This window comes from Phyllostomus discolor, chromosome 7, assembly GCF_004126475.2.
Source record: "Phyllostomus discolor isolate MPI-MPIP mPhyDis1 chromosome 7, mPhyDis1.pri.v3, whole genome shotgun sequence".
Taxonomy (NCBI): domain Eukaryota; kingdom Metazoa; phylum Chordata; class Mammalia; order Chiroptera; family Phyllostomidae; genus Phyllostomus; species Phyllostomus discolor.
The window spans coordinates 90,551,548-90,573,456 of NC_040909.2; positions in this window are offsets into that span (position 1 = coordinate 90,551,548).

The following is a 21,909-nucleotide window of genomic DNA, read 5'->3' on the forward strand; positions in this document are numbered from 1 at the left end:
TAATCAGAACAGCATGGTAACATCATAAAAACAGACACAGATAAATGAAATAGAATAGAGAGGCCAGAGATAAACCCACATATAATATCATCAATTAATTTGTGAAAAAAGAAAATAATACACAATGAAGTAAAGAATATCTAATTAATAAGTGGTGTTAGGAAAACTGGACAGATGCCTGCAAAAAAAGAAAATTAGAGCACCTTCTTATACCATATACAAAAACAAACTTAAAATGATGCTAAGTAAAATAAGCCAGTCAGAAAAATAATACCATATGATTTCACTTATATGTGGAATCTAATGAACAAAATAGACTAACAAACAAAATTTAAAAAGACTCATAGATACAGAGAACAAACTAACACCTGTCAGAAGGGAAAGGCTTGGGAGGCTGGGTAAAAAGGTGAAGGGATAAAGTAAAAAACATCTCATAGACAGAATAAGGTGAATACCAGAAGGAAAGCAGTGTGGGGGAGGCAGGAGGGAGTTAAACCAGAGATAAATGGTTATGAAAGGAAATTTGACTTGGGCTGGTGATCACACAATACAATATACAGATGATATATTATAGAACTGTACACCTGAAACCTATATCATTTTATTAACCAATGTCACCAAAATAAACTGAATAAAAATAAACTAAAAAATGAGTTAAAGACTTAAATGTATAACCCAAAATTATAATATTCTTAGAGAAAAACATAGGCAGTGAAATCTTTGGCATTGCTCTTAGTAATATTATTACTGATATGTCCCCTTGAGCAAGAAAATCAAAAGAAAAAATAAATAGGGCCACATCAAAGTAACATCTTTTTTATGGAAAAGAAGCAACCCACAAAACAAAAAGACAACTTTTTGAATGAGAGAAGATATTTGCCAATTATGTATCCAATAAAGGTCTAACATCCAAAATGTATAAAGAACTCATACAACTCAACACCAAAAAGCACTGTGAAGGGGGGGGGGGGCAGCTGGACAGAGGAGAGAAAGGGGGAGGGAAAATGGGACAATTTTAATAGAATAACAATAAAAAATGTTTAAATGGGCATGATATCTAAATAGACTCTTTTCTATAGATAACCAATACATGTGAAAAGATGTTCTGCATCACCAATCATTAGAGAACTGCAAGTTAAAACTGCAATGAGATATCACTTTACACCTGTCAGAATGGATATCACCAATTGATCAACAAACAAGAGCTGGTGAAGCTGTGGAAAAAGGGTATCCCTGTGCTCTGTTGTCAGGGTTGCAAATTGGTGCAGCCACTATGGAAAACAATATGGAGTTTCCTCAAAGAATTAAAAATAGAACTACCTTATCATCCAGCAATTCCCCTTCTGGTATTTATCTGAAAAATCCAAAACACTAAATCAAAAAGATAAAATGACTCCCATGTCATTGCAGCCAAGATATGGAAGCAACCCAATTGCCCATCAATAGAGAATTGGGTAAAGAAACTGTAGTATATTACACAATGGAATATTACACAGTAATAAAAAAGAACGAAACTTTACCATTTGCAACAACAAGGAATGGACCTGGAAAGTACTATGCTAACTGAAATAAGTTCAGACAGGAAAAGACAAATACCATATAATTTCACTTATATGTGTAATCTAAAAACAAAGTGAACAAAAAAATGAAACTAACTCATATATAAAGAGAACAAATTGATGGTTTCCAGATGAAAGAGGGGTAGGACACTAGATGAATAATTTAAAGGATTAAGAAGTAAAAATTTGGGGAGAAGATGGCAGTAAGATAGGTGGAAGCAGAGTATAGGTGGAAGCAGAGTCCATTTCTCCCTCCACACAGGTGAAATACCTAGCCAGTCTTCTCAGGAACAGAGTGAACAGCCAGCAGGATCCCAGCATATATGAAGATTGGAGACCAAAAATTGTAGAGGACATAGAAAAATCAGATGGTAAGGAGAGTGCTTCAGGACAAAAAAGTCCCTGGGTACAGCGCAGGGACCTGGGCAGCAGCAGCCCCAGGCCCGTGCCTGCCGTGTCTACTACAGGCTTCTTGGGAAAGAGCCAGATCAATGGCTCCCTCCCCTGCCAAACAAGGTTTGAGCAGCACCAGGAGAGACTGACTATGTGCACTGGCTGGGGAGAGTTAAGAGTTGGGCCTTGATGGGCCCTGACCCTGATAGTCCCCAGCCTGGTTGGAGAATTGGGCTGTGTGAGACTCCAGGCCCTGGTATGGAGTGGCAGGCTTGAGCAGGAAAAATTTTTCAGAAAGAAAAAGTTAAAAAAAGAGATGCTCAGGAGCTGTTTCGGGAATTCTCCTGCAGCAGCCAACTCAGCCTTTTCCCCACCCAGCTGAGTGGTGTTCCAGCCCAGCACTCACACCCAAAGCCCCAGGATGAGTGTGTAATGAAGAAGGCCCTGTGTGCATGCCCACAGCCCCTGGGACATTGCATACCAGCTGTGGAACCCACAGCTAATTGTCCCACCACACCTGCAGGCCTGGGACTGAGCATGCCTGACCTCAGTGCCCCAGGAAATGGCAGAGGGAGCATACACTGGAACCCCTACCCTGTAGGGCCACGAAGGCAGAGATGCCCCATAGGACTCAGGGAGTCAGCAATCCCCAGAAAGACTTAACACAGTGAGGGGGAGCTGAACTAGCCTGAAGGGGTGCTGAGAGTCCCTAGCATCTAGGACAGCAAAGAGCAAGAAGGGGGTGTGTGAATTGCCCCTAACTGGTACACCTCAAAGACGGTGCAACTGGTGGACTGAAGGCCTAGGCTGGGTGCAGAAGGGCAGTGAAATGAAAAACTGGACTGGAGGCTGGTGCAGTGCCACTCAGAAAGGGAGAAAAGGGAAACCAAGTCCCCCTCAGCCTGCTGGAGCCAGAAAGACCAATAAAGTTCTCTTGGCAAGTTTGAAGCCAGCAGGAGGCTTTTTCTGTTTTTTAAGTAATTTTTTTTCTTTTAACTCCTTCTTCTCTTTCCTTCTTACTTTTTTTATTCCTTCTTCCTTTCTCTTCCTTTTCATCTCTTCTTCCTTCCTCCTTTTTTTTTAATTTCCACAAGTGAGACAATAAAACCTGGAAATGTGAAAAGACTAGAGTTGGACCCAAAGAGGGGTCACCCCAACAGCTGAGAGAGTGAGATAAATCTCACTTTGCTACCCCAGAGAACTTGCAAGTTATTGTATATTTGCATTGTTATTTTTTCATTATCCTTACATCTTTTATTTTGCTAGAATTTTTGTATTTCTCTTTTTTCTGTTTAGTCTTCTTCATTAGGCTGGTTAAATTGCATTGTTTGACTGGTTTTCCTTGTTTTCTCTTTCATAGTGTATTTTTAACTTACTGTCTTTCACTTCACTTGTGTCCCATCAGCACATGACTCTAGGTTCTATGCTGCCTATTCTTGTTATCCAGACCACATAGAGTCTTTCATACGATTGTTGCTCCAATATTATGGTAAATAACTGCTGTTCCATAAAATTGTAAATAATACACAGCATCCCTCCCAGGTCTTAGCCCAATTCACTGTTTCCTGAACTTTTTTACCGTTGTAGTTATCACAGTTCTCTCACACGCTACACCTATTTTCTGTCCTTTACTCTGACTTTACCTCATAATCTGACCTCCCATAAGGTCACTGGTTTCTAAATCCAACTCACAATCCTCCCCCACACACACAACATGAGCCTTATCTACTTTCCACCCTTTATTAAAAGTGGCTAGTTGGGTGAAATATCCCAGGTAACACTATACATATCCAAAGGCTCCCCAATTTCTTCTTTACAAGTTGGTACTGTAAATATCATAAAATACTCTTTTGCTGTCCTAAACCATTTTGCATTACTCCTCAAACTGGTCACAAAAAAAAAAGAGTAGGGGGAAGCTATGAACACCAGGATATCTGCTGGAAGAGGAAACCCACCGACAAAGGAACCACCAAGAGATAACAACAGAAGAAGGCAAAGGAGGGAGTGGAAGCCATGCTATCTCAACACAGGACCTATCTGGAAATACAACTAAAGGGTGAAGAAATCACTCAGAATAAACAACTGAATAAGAGCAAGAGAGAATCCTCAAAACCTTATACACATGGAAGAACCAGCTTCAACACAACCTGCCAACACCTGCACCACAGAATACAAGAGGTGGTGGGTGGAGTGACCCTCTGTTAACCAGCTGAAGAGAAGGACCCACCAAATAAAGACCCAACAACAATCAAAACCCAAAAACAAACACAGAGCCAACATAAATGAAAGGCCAAGACCAGTAAGCTCAGGAGATCAAGGAGACTGAACCACTGAAACTCCCAGGTCTTCTACCATAGAAGTTCACACCATAAACCCAGGGAGTGAGAACAGATCAATTTAAGAAACAGAGGCTAACAAGAAGAGTCTCACAAACAATGGGAAGACAAAGAAACAAACCCCAAATGAAAGGAAAGAAGGAAGTCTCAGAAAGAATGCTAAATGAAATAGAGGCAACTCAACTATCAGATTTGAGTTCAAAGCAATAATTATCAGGAAGCTCAATGAGCTCACAGAGAATTACCAAAAACTACAGGGAAACTACAATGAACTCACTACAAACTATATCAACATGAAAAAGGAAATAGAAACTATCAACAAGGGCCAAGAGGAAATGAAGAATACAATTTCTGAACTGAAGCACACAGTAGAAGGAATCAAAAGCAGGCTTAATGAAACAGAGGATTGGATCACCGGGCTGGAGGACAAGGTAGAAAAAACACCCAGAAAGAGCAAGAAAAGGAAAAGAGGCTTAGAAAGAACAAAGAGAAGTTAAGGAAAATGCAGGATGTAATAATATCTGCATAATAGGAGTACCAGAGGGAGAAGTGAAAGAGAAGACCAGATTTGATGAGAGAAAAAGTTACACAAACCAAGGAAACACAGAGCATCCCAATCAAGAGGAACACAAAGAGGCCCACCTCAAGACACATCATAATTAAAATGGCAAAATTCCAAGACAAAGAGAGAATCTTAAAGACAGCAAGGGAAAAACAGGAAGTAATATACAAGGGAGCCCTCAAAATACTAACAGCTGACGTCTCAATGGGAATGCTCAAAGCCAGAAAGAAATGGCAAGAAATAGTCTAAGTAATGAAAACCAGAGTCCTGAAACCAAGACAACTACTATATCTAGCAAGGCTCTCAATTAAAATGGAAGGCCAAATAAGAAGCTTCCTGGACAAAAGAAGCCTCAAAAATTTATCTTTTTCAAACCAGCTTTACAAAAGATGCTAAAGTCTTTAAGAACAAGAAGAAACACAGTGAAACGGAGAGGAACACAGATACAAAAGAATGTCAATCAATAAGTACCTATCAATAATAACCTTAAACATGGATGGATTTAATATCCCAATCAAAAGACACAGAATAGCAGAATGGATAAGAAATCATTGCCCACACATATGATGCCTACAAGCGACCCACCTCAGAACAAAAGACCTACACAGACTGAAAGTGAAGGGCTGGAAACAAATATTCCAAGCAAATAAACAGTAAAAAAGAAGCCGGGCAGCAATACTCATATCGGACAAAATAGACTTCAAAAGAAGAGCCATAAATAGAGACCCAGAAGGTCAGTTCATAATAGTCAAGGGAAGAATCCATCAAGAAGACAAAAACATTATGAATATATATGCACCCAACATAGGAGTACCCAAACACATAAAGAAAATCTTGGAGAACTTCAAGAAAGATATTGACAGCAACACAATCATAGTAAGAGATTTTAACACCCCACTGTCAAAAATGGAGAGATCTTCCAAACAAAATATCAACAAAGATATTGTGGCATTGAACAAAGCCCTAGAAGAAATGGACTTAAATGATATATAGAGAGCCTTTCATTCCAAAGAAGCTAAATACACATTCTTCTCAAATGCACATGGAACATTTTTAAAGATAGACCCAATGATATGACACAAAACAGGTCTGAACATATTCAAGAAAACTGAAACTATATCAAGCATTTTTCTCCCACAATAAGGGATAGAAACCAACCCCAAAGAAAAAAACCCAAAACATTCAAAAATCGTGGAGATTGAATACCATGCTATTAAACCATGAATGAGTCAAAAATGAGATTAAGGAGGAAATCAAAAAGTTCCTGGAAGCAAACAAAAATGAAATCACAACAATCCAAAACTTACAGGACACAGCAAAGGCAGTCCTGATAGGGAAGTTCATAGTGATAGAGACATACCTACAAAGATAGAAACATTTCAAACAAACGACCTAACCCTACAGCTACACAAGAACTCAAGGAGCAACAACAAAGGCATCCCAGAGCAAGTAGAAGGAAGGAAATAAGCAAATCAGAGCAGAATTAAAAGACATGGAGTCCAAAACCACAATTCTAAGGCTCACTGAATCCAGGAGCTGGTTCTTTGAAAAGATAAACAAAATCAACAAGCCTTTCAGCAGCCTCATCAAGAAAAAAAGAGAGGACCCAAATAAACACAATCAGAAATGAAAGAGGAGAGATTACAACTGATACCACAGAAATACGAAAGATTGTAAGAGTTGCTACAAAGAACCATATGCCAAGAAATTTGAAAACCTAGGTGAAATGGACACATCACTAGAAAAATAGTTTGCAAAACTCAATTAAGAAGAAGCACAAACCCTGAAGAGACCAATAACAGCTGATGAAACTGAAGTGGTAAACAAAAAGCTTCTGACACGCAAAAGCCCTGGACCAGATGGTTTCACAGGAAAATTTTACAAAGCATTTAAGGGAGAGTTAACTCCCATCCTCCACAGATTAATCAAAAAATTTCAAGAAGATGGAAGATTCTGAAACTCATTTTATGAAGCCAGCATCATCCTAATCCTAAAACCAGATAAAGACATAACAAAAAGAAGAAAAATTCAGGCCAATATCACTGATGAACATAGATGCTAAAATCATCAACAAAATAGTGGCAAACCACATCCAGCAATATGTTAAAAAGATCATATTCCATGATCAAGTGGGATACATCCCAGGAATGCAAGAATGATACAATATTCACAAATCAATAAACATAATACACCATATAAGCAAAGTGAAACACAAAATCACCCAATAATATCAGTAGATGTGCAAAAAGCATTTCATAAGGTACAACACCCATTTATGATAAAAAAAAAAAACATTCAGCTAAGTGGGAATAGAGGGAGCATTTCTAAACATAATAAAGGCCATATATGAGATACCTACTCCCAACATCATACTCAATGGGCAAAAACTAAAACCTTTTCTGCTAAGATCAGGAACAAGACAAAATTGTCCACTTTCACCACTCTTATTCAACAAAGTACCAGAAGTTTTAGCCACAGCAATCAGACAAGAAAAAGAAATAAAAGGCATCCAAATTGGAAAGGAGGAAACAAAACTGTCACTGTTTGCAAATGACATGATAGTGTACATAGAAAATCCTATAGACTCAGCCAAAAAACTAATGACCAAATAAATGAATTTGGCAAAAACAGCAGGATACCAAAGTCAATATCCAGAAATCAAAGGCAATTCTGTACACCAACAATGAAACAGCAGAGGCAGAAATCAAGAAAAAAAATCCCATTTGATATTGCAAAAAGAAAAATAAAGTACATAGGAATAAACCTAACCAAGGAGGTAAAAGACCTGTACACAGAAAACTATACAACACTAAAGAAAGAAATTAAGTAAGACACAAACAAATGGAAGCACGTACCACACTCATGGATTGGAAGTATTAACATCATCAAATGTCTGTTCTACCAATTCAATGCAATCCTATGAAAGTACCAATGACACATTTCACAGAATAGAACAAACATTTCAAAACATTTATATGGAACCATAAACAACCCTGAATAGCTGCTGCAATTTTGATTAAAAAAAAAAGAGTAAGTAGGAGGGATCAGAAAACTTGATATCCAAGTGTATTACAAGGCCACTGTAATCAAAACAGCCTGATACTAGCATAAAAACAGACAGATAGACCAATGGAACAGAACAGAGAGCCCAGAAATAAACCCAAGTCTGTATGATCAATTAATATTTGACAAAGGGGTCAGCAACATAAAATGGAGTAAAAATAGCCTCTTCAACAAATGGTGTTGGGAGAACTGGACAGCTACATGCAAAAAAAATGAAACTCAATCGCCAATTTACAGCATACAGAAAAATAAATCCAAAGTGCATAAAAGACTTAAATATAAGTCTTGACACCATAAACGTCCTAGGAGAAAACATCAGGAGGCAAATCTCAGACTTTCCATGAAGCAATATCTTCACTGATGTCCCCTAAAACAAGGGACATAAAGGAAAGAATAAACAAATGGGACCTCACAAATTAAAAAGCTTCTTCGTGGCTAAAGAAAACAGGATTAAAATGAAAAGAGAACCAATTATATTGGAAAACATATTTGCCAATAATACTTTGAACAAGTAGTTGATCTCCAAAATATATGAAGAACTCACACGACTCCACTTCAGGAAGAAAAAAAAAATTAAAAATGGGCAAAGGACTTGAACAGACACTTCTCCAAGGAGGACATATGAAGGGCCCAGAGACATATGAAAAGATGCTCAGCAACACTAGCCATCAGAGAGATCCAAACTAAAACTAAAATGAGATACCACCACACATGACTCAGAATGGTCATCATAAAAAATCAAACAACAAGTGTTGGAGAGGATGTAGAGAAAAGGGAACCCTAGTGCACTGTTTGTGGGAATTCAGTCTGGTGGAGTCACTATGGAAAACTGTGGAATTTCCTCAGAAAACTAAAAATGGATCTGCCTTTTGACCCAGCAATTCCACTGCTGGGACTATATCCTAAGAACCCTGAAACACCAATCCAAAAGAACCTATGCACCCCAATGTTCATAGCAGCACAATTTACAATAGTCAAGTGTTGGAAGCAACCTAGATGCCCATGAGTAAATGAATGGAACAAAAAACTGTGGTACATTTACACAATGGAATTCTATGCAGCAGAAGAAAGAAGGAGCACATACCCTTTGCAACAGCATGGATGCAACTGGAAAGCATTATGCTAAGTGAAATAAGCCAGGCAGTGAAAGACAAATACCATATGATCTCACCTTTAATAGGAATCTGAAGAACAAAACAGAGAAACAAGCAAAATATAACCAAAGACACTGAAATAGAGAACGGTCTGACAGTGCTCAGAGGGGGAGAGGAGAGGGAATTTCATGGGAAAAGGGAAGGTTTACAGGAACAAGTATAAAGGGCGCATGGATAAAAACTAGGGTGGGTGGAAATGGGAGGGAGGAGGGGAAGCCTGGGTGAGTGAGTTGGGATGGGAGTAAAAGATAGAAAATTGTACTGCAACAATTAAAATAAAAAAATATTAAAAAAAGTGCTGCCTATTTGTCTGAAATAGAGATGTACAATTGAAGATATAGATGATACAGTGTTTACATCAAGAAATTGTCTGCTTAACAATAAAATATTAAGGCATCTTTTATAACATCTTTAGACAGCCTAAACTATTATTTAGCTTAAAAAGTCATCCTTTATGTCTTCTTAACTTAGTTTTTCACTTTAACAAAATAATAACCAATGGAAAAAAAAGAATAGGAATGAGGTGAAGAAAGGAAAAAACTTTTTAATGAAAATAACATATTAAAGGGGAAGGAAGAAGGCAAAATAGAGTAAAAAAATGGAAGAGTAAAATATGAAATTTGAAATAAAAAAAGATGGTGAACTAATAGGAACAAAATTGAAGAAAAAGGAAAAATGTTAAGGAGCTATGCAAAATTAAAAACCAGGCAAACTGTGAAAAAGAATGAGGTGGAATTTGTGTCAGCAAATTTTGTGTCAGTCCAGTGCTTGGCTGCAGACCTCTCTTTCTGAAACTGACTCTGGCAGTGTCAAAAATCATCCCCATGTAGCTCTAAGCAGCGTATTTGAGGATACATACAATCCACAGTCTGTGGCTGTGTCTTCAGGATTGGTTGCTTCTGGGATAGTCCTCACTGCTCTGCCCCACTGGCTTTTCATCAGCACAAGGCCCATTGTGTGTCACCTAATATCTGAAAGCATCACAGGTACCACTTCTACCTGCCTCTATCTGCAGTCCTGGCATTAGTCTTAGCCTCACCACTGACTCATCTGTTTTTGAGAGGACTTCTGGTGTGATTGGGAAGATGTGGCCCTTAAATATCCCCTTGGAGGTGCTGTTCATACTTCAGAGGGGAGAGGAGATGGTGGGTGTGTTTCCCTGCCCCTGTACCGCAAATCTTGGTCTGTTCCAGATTGTTTCCAAAAATGTATAGTTTCTGATGGGTTAGCTATCTGTTTAATGTGAGGGGCCAATCTGTATTAAGGGTCAGCTCTTTCCTGCCTGGTGCTGATGACAGCTCTGTAAGAGTGGAGGCTGGGAAGAGGTAAGCAGGTGGTTTTATGTCCCTTTTGCACCAATTTCTGCACTTTCTACTCAGCTGGTTTCAGTGGAATAGAGCCTGAGGAACCAGCATTTCTTATAGTGGCTAAGAAAAGTTTAGAAAGGCCCTTCTTGGTGTCTCCCTTTCTTTCCCTTGAAGAAATGCACCCAGCAGCTCTTGAGACTGGCTGGACTGTTTTGCAAGAGAGGAATGGATAATCCTTTCTCTTTCTAGATGTTTTTACTGTGCCTGGGGTGGTGCTCTACCTGGATGCAAAGAATCTCTGGTGCTCAACTCTTGCTTGTCTCATTCCCGGCCTACTGACTTTGCAGGAGATGCAGTCCAGAACTCTGTGTTCTGCAAAGCCCTCAGCCTGCTAGCTAAGCTGGGCTGGGCCCAGCAAAGTCACTGTTGTGCAACTCTCTGATCTCCCTGCCAAGCTGGGAATGAACAGCTCTTTAATCTGGTCTCTTTGCTGGAAGAGCACTGTTGTGGGGGCTTTGCCCAACCACCTTTTACCTTCTTTTTAAAAAGATTCTCTGTGGTACTTACACCACAATACTGAGTCACTGTCTGGTTCTCTGTGCATACCGCCTTCCCAAAAAGCAAAATGTTTCTTATGGTCCTGGCTATTTGCAGCCTGCCTGTGCCTCTGACAGGCCCAGGTTATGGCAACCTGATTGTTTTAGGAGACTGAGTCCCTGTTTGGAATTCTCCAGGTTGGCACTACCATTATGGACATGCTGCTCACTGTGTGTGTGTAGCCTGGGTCTCCCAGATTCCATATATCCTCTCAAGTCTGTCCTGGTTAGGGCTAGGGACCCCTGTTCAGGACTAGGGCATCTGCTCTGAGACAGGAGGGAGCTCTGAAACTGCTGTTTCTGTCTGGTCTCTCCACTGCTGCAGGCACCACACACAGGGCATTTCCACTGCAACATATAACATCTCCTTCTGGTCTTCCTGTACTCCTTGGCTTCAGAATTTCCTATCAGCTAAGATTTTGTTGATTGTTGGGCTTAATTGCCAGAAGATCAGCCAAAAATCCAAGCTGGGGACAAGAGCAAGTGGACTCAGCTTCTACCTACTCTGCTGCCATCTTTAACCCTTTCTGTTTCCTCTTTTTTGAAGTTATGTGTCTGTTTTTATTTTTTTTGTGTGTGTGGTTATTATTAGGTGTGTGCAAAATTATGTTTTATATATATATATATATATAGAAGTCCTTTTTCTTCTGCATACATTTTATTTCCATTCCCCTTTGCAAATTTAGACCTTTACTGCTTCAACTCTTGTTGGGGACCACCCTGCCTGGTATCAGAAGCTGTAATCCCAGTCTAGGCTAAGACTAAGGCTAAGGGAATGCCCTTGGAACCGTAAGCCAGCAAGGAGACAAGCTTATCTCTGTGACAGGAGAGCCGCTTCTGCTCCTTCATGCTTCACTCTGCCTGGACCCCAATGCTTGGTTGGTTAGCCAATGATGGGTAAGATTCCCCAAGGGGGGAATGACCTAAGACAGGCACGATCACGTGGGAGGCCCCCAAAAGAAGGACTTTGGGGGCTACGGCAAAAGGGGGTGATGGAGTCTCACCCTTTGGCTTTGACAAAGCCCAAGTCCTCCTGCTCTGCAAGGGAACCTCTGAATCTCTTGGCTGCCTTACTTCCCTTGCTCCACCTAAGCCTGAAACAATGACAGGGTGGTGCCGCCCTGTGCTGGAAAGGGCGGATTTCCTGGGTGATCAGCCCAAGAAAGAACATGTAAATCCCTGTGAAACCTTCTTTGTTTAGAATGCTCTCAGTTGAATGAGAAGGGTCCAAGGAGGAAGTTAGTTTGTTCCTTAAAGTCTTACAGCTCTTTGACCCTGGCTCAAAATAGACCCTCAGAGTTCCTTGTTATCTATTGTTTGATCCTTACTGCCTCGAAATGAGTAATGTGCTTTACCTGAATTCTTATGCAAAACGAACCCAATAAAAGCTGGTTTGGACGGTAAATCAGCGCGCTCCCCACTAGAGGGGGTGGCTGTTCCATCCCTACTTCTCCACAGAAACTAGCCTGTCTCTGTGTATGTTTTTTCTTGAGTTTTGATGAGCCATTGGCAGGGTTCTGTGATCACTGCTGGTTGGTGACCCACGCATCAATCTCTTATGTTTTTATTGTCAAAAATTATACTTGTTTTTCTGTGAGTTCACTTCTGAATTGCAGTAGCTATTGTCTTCTTTTTAAATGTTTTTTTTTTACCTCCTTTAACCTTTACAATATATTTAAATGTTTATTACCCTATTCCAACCAAGGGTTGCTATTTCTTGCTTCTGTCTGTCTGTTATTCATCTTGCTCATAGTTTTGTATCCTTTCATCTTTTTGCTTCAGGTAAAAGAACACCCTTCAGTATTTTCAGTAATGCAGGTCCTGTGGTTGCAAATTTCCTCCACTTTTGCATGTCTGGAAAAGTCTTTATTTTTCTTTCATAGATAAAGATAACTTTGCTGGATATATTATTTTTGGCTGATACTTTCTCTCTTTCCATTGTTTTAATATTTGCTCTACTAACTTGTAGGATTTCAGCTTAGAGATTTGATGATAATCTAATGGGATTTCCTTTATAAATTACCATCTTCTTTTCCCTGGTAGCCTTGAGAATTCTCTCTTTGTTATTAATTGTTGACAGTTTTAATATAATGTGTCTTAATTAAGTTTTCTGTTAGCTTATGAATTTGAGGATCTAGTTTTTTTCCATAGGCTTGGGAAATTCTTGTCAATTATTTATTTTAATAAGCTCTCTGTTCCCTTTACCCTCTCTTCTCCTTCTGGCATATCAATTATCCTTAAATTTCTCTTTAAAATTGAGTCAAATAGTTCTCATAGGCTTCTTACAGTTTTCTTTATTCTTAGTTGTTCTCTTCATCTCAGTTATTTCTATATTTCTTTTTTATTTTAAAGATTTTATGTACTTATTTTTAGAGAGGGTAAGGGAGAGAGAAGAGAGGGAAATCAATGTGTGATTGCCTCTTGTGTGCTCTCTACTGGGGACCTGGCCTGCAACCCAAGCATGCAACCTAGACTGGGAATTGAACCAGTGACCCTTTGATTCACAGGCCGGCACTCAATCCACTGAGCTACACCAGCTAGGGCTGCTTCTGTATTTCTATCTTCTCTATCACTAATTCTTTCCTCCATGTGGTTTGCTTTAATTCCTAAGCTTGTTAGCTTATTATTCATCACTTCTGTTGAGTTACTAAGCTCCAGAATTTTTTCTTTTCTTTAATAGTTTAAATCTTTTTGAAGTACTTCTTTTGTTTGTTGATTTTATTTCTGACTTTGTTCAATTGCCTTTTGGAGTTTTCTTGTATCACACTGATTTTTTTCAGAACTTCAATCCTGAATTCTCTGTCATTTTAATCAACAAACAAGTGATAACAAGGATTTGTAGAAAAATGAACTCTTGTGCACTGTTGGTGAGAGTGCAAATTGGTGTAGCCACTGTGGAAAACAGTGTGGAGTTTTCTCAAAAATGAAAAATAGAACTGCCTTATGACCCATCAATTCCACTTCTGGGTATGTATCTGAAGGAACCCAAAACATGAATTCAAAAATTATATGAACCTCCATGATCATTGCAGCATTAGTTACAGTAGCCAAGATTTGGAAGCAGCCCAAGTACCCATCAGTAGATGAATAGATTAAACAGCTGTGGTACATTTACACAATGAAATACTACCCAACAATTAAAAAAACCTTACCTTATAAGAAAGCATGGATGAAACTGGAGAGTATTATCCTAAGTGAAATAAGCCAGAAAGAGAAAGACAAATATATAATTTCACTTATATGTGAAATTTAATGAACAAAATAAACTAACAAGCGAAATAGAAACAGACAGAGAGATACAGAGAATAGACTGACAGCTGTCAGAGTGGAGGGAAGTCTTGGGGTCTGGATGAAAAAGGTAAAGGGATTAAGCAAAAAAACTCATAGTGACAGACAATAGTATGGTAATTACAAGAGGGAAAGTGGGGTTAGGGGAGGTATAAGATGGTAAAAGAGATAAATGGTAATGGAAAGAGTTGACACTGGATGGTGAATATGCAATATACAGATGATGTACAATATTATAGAATTGTACACTTGAAACCTATATAATTTTATTAACCAATGTCACCTCCATAAATTCAATAAAAAATAAATAAACCACATTTTTTCATGTCTTTATGTTTATTTTCTGGAGATTTAAAATTTTCCCTCTGAATTCCTTTATTACCTTGGTTATTTTATTGTGCTTGATGGATTATTTCTCTGAACTTTTATTGGAATAAAAACTCCTTCCTTCCTTTCTTCCTCCCTCCCTCCCTCCCTTTCTTTCTTTTAGAATTTGACACTTCAGTTAAGCAGACTGATAAGTAGAATTCTTTCTTTTTTCCAGTAGGAAGCACTAAAGTATGTCTTTTGTTTTCTTTTACCTGTACTGCTGGGGCTCCCAGGATCTCTGTGAGGTGGTGTTTGTTACCTTGGCCATTGAAAATGTTCATATTCCTAAGGAGGTGGGTGTTTTTTTTTTTTATCACCAGATCACCTTTGTCTTGAGACACCACTCCTGTAAATTGAAAGTGGTGGTTTATGGATATACACTGTTTCTGGTGCTGCCTTTCTGTATCTTGTGGAAGAGTTGTCTCAGCTGCCTCCTCCAGGCTGTGGCATGGTGACTGGGGGATGGGTAGAGGGAGAAGGTGGTTCATGAGTCTGCCGTTTGGCTCTTTCTCATAGGTTTTGCCACAATGAGTATAGACCACTTAGCTTAGACAATTTTTTTTAGCCCTTTTATGATCTGCTGACTGAGGATGATTTTACTGCCCAGGAGACCACAAGTGGTAGGGCAGGGATATTCCTGCATCTGTGGAACCATTTGCCTGGCGCTGTTGGGCTTTGGAGTGCTGCAATTTCTTTGGACCATTTTTTTGTTCCTGATCCTGGGTCCAGTCTCAATGTGTGTCAGCCTCTCAAACTCTATTGCTGCCTCTGCCTCCCTCGTCTGGACTGCCCAGTAGATGCTGTATCCCAGCTTTTCACCATTATTGTGTTTGTAGGGGCCATAAAGATTGTTCAGTGTGCTTAGTTTCTGTCTCTACCCTTCTCCCTCCCTTTATTTTCTCCACCATTTGCTCATATATGCCCACCTTAAGATGTTTCAGTGCATAACATCTTAGGCATGTTTGTGCATTGAGCAGGAAATCCTTTGTTAAATTATAGTATCCAAAGTTGTAACTTCAAGGAGACAGATGTTGAGTTCCTCTCATGTTTCCGTGATGCTGATATCACTTCTGTATATTTTAATTTTAAAATGAGTGGGGTGAATTAGTGGAGCAGATCTTTGTCCTTGGCCATCTTGTCAATTTCCTGTGCAGTGAGCCAGTCAAATTTGCATAATCAAAGGCAACAGCCAGGGTGTCAGAGGTCCTGCACACTCTCCTCAATTTTATTACTAATTGGCTGAGGTCAGAAACCCCAAGTAAGAACTGAGCTTCCTGGTTGGTAGGATGCAGAGAAAGAGTATGAGGTTATTGCTGAAACTTGATCTGATTGGGTTCTGGAATTGTGAAGTGGCAGAGGAAGCTAAAAGTTAAGCTAAATAAAGAAAATCTGAATAAGACAGAAAGTTTGAATATATTCTATCATTTTGGTTAATGGCCTGGGCAGTTCTGAGAAAATTGTATTAACCAGAATGAGATATGGTGTGGCTTGGCAGTGATCAGGATAAAGGATTATTTTTTAAAAATCCTGTCTGTTTTTTTTTGTCTGTTGGTGAATGTAATAGTAGAAAATGACCAGTTTGACTTGAAAATAAGCAGGCTCAGGCAGGATAGCCATTTGAAGAAATTCACCAGGGCTGAAGCAAGACTCACAGAGAGAAAGGAGCTTGACATATCTCATTTTCATGTATTACTTTCCAGGAAAGCTTTCTCTGCTACTTCTAGACACATGTGTTATCTTGGTCTCTCTGAGAGGAAAAATTTATGTTTGTTTAAAAGAGTTTTGCTAGTAGGCACTTCCTTAAGATAATAGGATGTTTGTTTATTAGTTTTACATTTGGTTTAGCTACTTAAAAGCTGAAATTTTGCAAAGAATAGAGTTGTTAGTTTCAGGCACTTCATAGATGTAAAAATGTGTGTATGTGTTTCATTGCAATCATCTATCATTATATAATTCAATAGAAATCAGAGTCATCCACTGTGCTCAGTGCTGCATCCAGTGAAGGAAGTCTAAATTGGGTGAAGCAAATGCATACATAAGAAAACAAAGTGTCCTCAAAAGAGACTAATTAGAAGCCAAATTCATGTCCTCAGAGCATTTAGATGCTTTTCTTTTTTGACTCTTCTAAAGGATTTACTTTTTATATCATACTGTAAACGCATAGGTAAAACCTAGATAATTCCAAAGCCCATTCTTTCTCTCCCTGGCTCAATAACATAGGTTACCTCAAGTATACCTCAATTCCATTCTTGTTCTGAGTTTTCTGGTGAAGATTTGAGGTTGTAGAGTCAGCTTGGCTATGGAAGTTAGGGAAAGCAATGCTCAGAAATCTAGTGGAAGGAGTATGTCTACTTTTTTTAAAATTGAAATACTACTAATATATGTGACAAGAATGTTCTAAAAAAACTATGGATGGTGTTTTCTCATTTGATTCTGACAGTTTTAAAAAGAAAACCTGTTATAAACAGACATTGATCTTTTTAATTAATAAACAAAAAATGTAGCAAATAGTTCTGATGGGAAATTAAAATTGTTGGTTACTACTAGGATATTGATTAAGAAAACTAAATGCTGGTAGGGCTCTTATCTGCTTTCTGATTGAATTTCTAGTATTGAATTTGAATCAATATTTTTCCCTAGGACCTCAAATCATTATTTTATTAATTTTGGCACATTATTTGCTTATGTCTTAATATAGAGTTGACTATGGCCAAATGTAGAGGATTTTAAAAATATATAAAAATATTTAATCAAGTGTGATAAAATCATAAGAGAATTTCAGTGAATCTAATTGCTGGTATACCTCAATTAATTTGATAAACTGAAAAAAGATATAGATTAATAATAAATATATAAATATGACCTCTATAAAAATTAAAGTCCAAGGAAGACATATTTCTGAGTCATGCTTTTGCTTCAGGCTTTTCAAATAACCTTACATGATTTCAAGGTGTTGTTTTTATTTTTGATAATTTCTGGCTCTTGCAGCAGGAAAAAAATAACCTCTGAGAGAAAAGAAAGAAAAAGATGAGAAAAAGAGAATGTAGTAACTAAATTTCTAACTAATTCTCCTTGAGTTATTAGAGTTATTAGCTTTCTATTAGGAAACAGTATTTAAATTACCTTAGGGTTTGGATAACTTTGCCTACTTCCATGCTTCAGAGGGCATGAAGAATGGCACTAACTTCCAATTCTGTAGGGATTGGTTTGTTGGAAACATTGATGGAAATCATATAATTGACTGCAGACATTATTTTATTATAGCTTTAATCCAGTTCACTAAACTGTTCTCTAGATAATCAATTTATTCTAAATCAGAATACCAATATTTTCATACTTGCTGTCATGTTTAGGCTTATACTGTTTAAATTTCACACAAATCACATTTTATTTTGTGACTTCATTTACTTAATACAAGTTATAGTGCAGCCTGTGACTACAAATGTGACCCTATTTGTTTTTAGTGTATTTTCTAGCATGATAATATTCTCTTTACTCTTTCTTTTGAAATTCCAATTCTCTAATTCAGAGATCTGGGCATTGGGTGCAACTTTAGGCTGCAAACCCTGGATTTCTTTATGGAAACTCAGAAATCACAATGAACAGCTTTGTCATTGAGAACCCATTTGAGAACCCATTGAGAATGCCAAATGTACACATTAATGCAGGATTGGATCAGCAGTGAGACTGAGGGAGAGGATGCTCATACACACTGTTGCAAACAGGTTCCCCAGGTGTATACTATGGAGATTTTCATGTAGAAAGTTTCTTGAGAAGTGCTCCTGGGATCAACACCCACAGGAGTAAAGAGAGCAGGATTGATGGAAGAACTTGAGCAATGGTGTTGTCACCACAGAGACCTCAGATACTCCCACAGGGGTGCTCTGAAGCTAGAGTGGCCCTTCAGAGTTGTTATAATTTAGGATAGGGGGGCTGGACCTTTATATCCTTGTACTGACAATCATGGTGTAGGGTGTTAAGGAATATGGCAGGAGACTCTGTGGGCAGGAAGGACTTTCCCAGCCCCAGAATATGTCTATTCCAGGCAAGATAAAATCACATTTCCTAGAGTGGAAGGGATCCAATAGACTCACCCTGAAGTGTCTGGTTGATTTTCTCAGGGATGGTGTTGCATCAGGGGGCCAGTGTTGTTGTTGTCATTGGCAAGTTAGACAGTTAGCAACAGCAGTTTTAAGACTGGCTTTGGGATATGGAAGTTTGTGCTATTGGGCCTATGCATAGCTTCCAACAGTACCACCATCAATATTCTCTTCATGTGCACATTGTCCCAGGAGCAAGGTGGTGATGATAGGCTACCTGATGTCAACTGGTTGAATCATTTCTGTCTGCTTGGATGGTTAGTATCTCTTCTAGAGAGGATGTTTTCTGATGGGCAGTAACTTGTTATCCAATGATCTTAACACTTTGTACCCACGTCAGTAGGCCCATTCACTAAAACTGGAAAATCTAAATTGACCAATCAACAGTGAGAAAATTGAAACAACTATTAAAAACCTTCCCAAAAGTAAAAGTCCAGGACCAGATGGCTTCTCTAGTGAATTCTATCAAGCATTCAAAGATTTAATCTCTACCCTTTTCAAACTTTTCAAAAAAATTGAAGAGGTGATACTTCTGAGCACATTTTATGAGGCCAACATTACCCTGAAACCAAAACCTAGCAAGAATAACACAAAAGTGAAAACTATAGACCAATATCTCTGATGGATACAGATGCAAAAATTCTAAACAAAATATTAGCTAATCAAATACACAATACATTAAAAAGATAATACATCATGATAAAATGGTGTTCATTTCAGAAGCAGAAAGATCATTCAACAAATGCAAAGATATAAATTAATATGAAACACCACATTAACAAAATAAAGGATACAAATCATATATCAATAGATGCAAAAAAACATTTGAGAAGCTACCACATCCATTTATGATTAAAACACTCAATAAAATGGTTGTAGAAGGAAAGTACCTCAATATAATAAAGGCTATATATGATAAAATCTCTGCTAATATCATAGTCAATGCTGAAAAATTGAAAACTTTCTTTCTAAGATCAGGAGCAAAACAAGGATATCCACTCTCACCACTCTCATTCAGCATAGTACTTGAAGCCCTAGCCATAGCAATCAGGCAAGAGAAAGAAATAAAAAGAATCCAAGTTGGGAATGAAATAAAATTGTAATTTTTTGCAAATGATTCTTTATAAAGAAAATCCTAAACACAATACCAAAAAACTATGAGAAACTATAAATATATACAATAAAGTTGAAGGAAACAAAAATCAATGTACAACAATCTGTTGCATTCCTATATACTGAGCATACAATTTCAGGAAAAAATTAAAAACCCTCCTTTTGCAATCACAGCAAAATAATAAAATAACTAACAATAAACTTAATAAAGGATGTGAAAGACCTATACACTGAAAACAATAAGACAATATTAAAAGAAATCAGAGAAGACACAAAGAAATGGAAAGATATTTCATGTTTATGAATTGGAGGAATCAGCATAGTTAAAATGGTCTTATTAGCTAAAGCAATATGCAGAGTTAACACAATCCAAATCAAATTTCCAATGGCATTTTTTAAAGAAATAGAACAAAAAATTCATCAGATTTGTATGGAACCACAAAAGACCCCAATAACCAAGTAATCCTGTGAAAAAGAATAAAACTATAGGTATTATATGTCTTTACTTCAAATTATACTGCAAAAAAACAATAACCAAAACACCATGGTATTGGCAGAAAAACATACACATAGGGTTGATGGAACAGCATTGAGAACCCAGAAGTAAACCCACGTGTACACAGGCAAATAATCTTTGGCCAAAGAGCTGCAAACATACAATGGGAAAAAGAAAGTCTCTTTAATAAATGGTGCTGGGAATACTGGAAAAGCTACTTGCAAAAGAATGAAGCTAGATTGCTATTTGTCACCATAGACAGAAATTAATTAAAAATGGATCAAAGATTTAGACATAAGACCTGAAACAATAAATTACATAGGAGAAAACATAGGTACTAAGCTTATGAACTTTAGTCCTAGAACACAGTCTGCTATATGAATTTGATGCTAAAGTCAAGGGAAATAAAAACAAAAATAGGTAAATTGGAGTATATTAAACTAAACAGCTTCTGCACAGCAAAGGAAAGCACCAAGAAAACAAAAGGGCTACCAACCGAATGAGAAAATATACTCACAAACAATACCTCTGATAAAGGGCAATATCCAAAATATGAGGTCTGTGCAGAAAATATACATCCTCATAATATGAAAAATGGAGACATTTATTGAAGAAGATACAAGATATATCATACATAGGATAATAATACCTCAGTCCCTGTCAAAGTAGGCACCTTGGGACTTCACACAGCTCTCTGAGTCTTTTCAACTGTTCAAAATATTCAGTAACATCCTTTGTTGGAATCATCATCAGCTGCCCAGTCATATTTTCCTGAATCTCATTGATGGTCTGAAATCTCTTCCCTTTCGGAAGGTGATTTTAGTTTTTGGAAAAGCTGAAAGTCACAGGGCACTAAGTCTGAGCCATAGAAGGGATGAGTCACCAGGGTGACTTGATGTTTTGCTAAAAAATTCTGCACAAGACATGATGCATGAGCAGGCGTGTTGTCATGATGGAGCTGCCGATCACCAGTTGCCCATAGCTGCTGCCATTTCTGCACTCTGCACTCATTGCATTGTCTCTGAGAGCCTCCTGAATGATCCAAATAATTTCCATACAGAAATGTTCAAGCTTAATGCAAAATTGGATGCAGACCCATTGCTCTAGTTGCTCAGTCATTTTGAATTTGATGGTCACACAGTACGTATGCTCACTAAACAGTGTCTACCGCCCCCACTGACTAGTACACCAAAATCATCATTGTTCACACATGCACATTCCAGCCAACTATCCTTGGCTGCCAGGTTACATTGATGTTGCAAACTGTTCTCATTATATTAGCAATGACTTGACTTTTTGTGGACAGACCTCATACATAAAGAATTCATACAACTCAACAACAAAAAATCCCAAACAATCCAATTAAAAAATAGGTGGAAGACTAGAATAGTCACATCTCCCAAGACATTCAAATGTCCAATAGATATATGAAAAGATACTCAACTTTACTAGCTATTGGGGAAATGCAAATCAAAACTACAATAAGATATGACCTCACACCTGTTAGAATGGCTATTATCAGCAAGACAAGAAATGACAAGATTTGGAGAGATTATAGAGGAAAAGGAACACT